This window comes from Schistocerca americana, chromosome 10, assembly GCF_021461395.2.
Source record: "Schistocerca americana isolate TAMUIC-IGC-003095 chromosome 10, iqSchAmer2.1, whole genome shotgun sequence".
Classification (NCBI taxonomy): domain Eukaryota; kingdom Metazoa; phylum Arthropoda; class Insecta; order Orthoptera; family Acrididae; genus Schistocerca; species Schistocerca americana.
In genome coordinates, this window is record NC_060128.1 from 150,565,838 (window position 1) to 150,567,955 (window position 2,118).

The 2,118-nt window shown below is 46.0% G+C and overlaps 1 non-coding gene across 1 annotated transcript; it reads right to left on the reverse strand.

Annotated features, from left to right (window-relative positions):
- Positions 1 to 1,663: 1,663 nt before the first annotated feature.
- Trnat-ugu lies at positions 1,664 to 1,738 on the reverse strand. The gene has a single exon. It is a non-coding gene; the product is annotated as a tRNA-Thr (tRNA).
- Positions 1,739 to 2,118: the final 380 nt, after the last annotated feature.

The following is a 2,118-nucleotide window of genomic DNA, read 5'->3' on the forward strand; positions in this document are numbered from 1 at the left end:
TGAGAGTATGGCGGAAGGGGGTGATACATCCACGGTGCTTTTTGCGCAAAACTGTGGTGAAATTTGGTGCCAGTGTTACACCATTAACATATCTTGCACCTCGGATGAACAGAGCTCTGGTCTTTGCTTCGCATGTGTCTCTGTAACCAATAAAAGCTGGAATGCGTTATTCCAGTGTATACTATCCACCGCTAAAATACTTACTATAGCTCGTGTTACACGCTATGCGAGGTCTGTTAGAAAAATTGCGCAACATTCGTAATTTTTCGAATTGTGAGTTGGAGCGAAATGCGATTGGCGTCCCTGCGCACGGCTGCGTTTAATGTTTAACTGCCGAAAGCTTCATTGTTGTATGCCTGTTATTGTTCAGTGCTGTTTTGGGTGGAACGTTGTATCGCACACTTCACGAATTTCGAGATGGCAGAGTTAGAGGAGCAACGCGTGTGCATGAAATTTTGCGCGAACTTCGAGAAAATCTTTACAGAAACGCACCAAATGATGCAGGATGCCTACAGTGATGAGCGCTTAAGCCGTCCTCGGTGTTACGAATGGTTCACGCGGTTTAGAAATGAAATGATAATTAAATCAAAACCCTAAGCTGTCGACAGGCGTAAGAGCATATGGACTATCAGACCAATTGTGTGATTGCATTGAAGAGTTCCTAGATAACAGAACGCAGCATGTCATTCTCAATGGAGAGAAGTCTTTCGAAGTAAGAGTGATTTCAGGTGTGCTGCAGGGGAGTGTCGTAGAACCGTTGCTGTTCACAATATACGTAAATGACCTTGTGAATGACATCGGAAGTTCACTGAGGCTTTTTGCGGATGATGCTGTGGTATATCGAGAGGTTGTAACAATGGAAAATTGTACTGAAATGCAGGAGGATCTGCAGCAAATTGAACCATGGTGCAGGGAATGGCAATTGAATCTCAATGTAGACAAGTGTAAAGTGCTGCGAATACATAGAAAGAAAGATCCCTTATCATTTAGCTACAATATAGCAGGTCAGCAACTGGAAGCAATTAATTCCATAAATTTTCTGGGAGTAGGCATTAGGAGTGATTTAAAATGGAATGATCATATAAAGTTGATCGTCGGTAAAGCAGATGCCAGACTGAGATTCATTGGAAGAATCCTAAGGAAATGCAATCCGAAAACAAAGGAAGTAGGTTACAGTACGCTTGTTCGCCCACTGCTTGAATACTGCTCACCGGTGTGGGATCCGTACCAGATAGGGTTGATAGAAGAGAGAGAGGAGATACAACGGAGAGCAGCGCGCTTCGTTACAGCATCATTTAGCAATCGCGCAAGCCTTACGGAGATGATAAATAAACTCCAGTGGAAGACTCTGCAAGAGAGAAACTCAGTAGCTCGGTACGGGCTTATGTTGAAGTTTCGAGAACATACCTTTACCGAGGAGTCAAGCAGTGTATTGCTCCCTCCTACGTATATCTCGCTAAGAGACCATGAGGATAAAATCGGAGAGATTAGAGCCCACACAGGGGCATACCGACAATCCTTCTTTCCACGAACAATACGAGACGGGAATAGAAGGGAGAACCGATAGAGGTACTCAAGGTATCCTCCGCCACACACCGTCAGGTGATTTGGAGAGTATGGATGTAGATGTAGATACACATCAACGGGGACAGGTGAAAATGTGTGCCCTGACCAGGACTCGAACCTGGGATCTCCTGCTGACAGGGCAGAAGCTCTATCCATCTGAGCCACCGAGGGCACAGAGGATAAGGGATTTATCCCTTGCACGCGCCCCGTGAGACCCACTTTCCCAACTTAGTGTCCACACACTACCTCCGTAGTGCCCCTGCCCATTACACTCATTACTCGCGGCAGACAATCTTACCGAGTCCCATAAGAGTTCGGGCAATGCGTGTGCATCCAGCACAGAAGGAGGTCAATGGCCGGTTAGCCTTAACTATATGAAGACGATAGATGCTTCGGACATGTCCAAAACAACAGATACCATCTTCATACGGTTTAGAAATGGCCGGACGGAAGTTAAAGATGACCCTCGTTCAGGACGCCCTTCGGCATCTACCATGACGGTCGTGTCAGGAACGTGAACGAAATCGAAGACTGACTGTCCGAGATATTGCA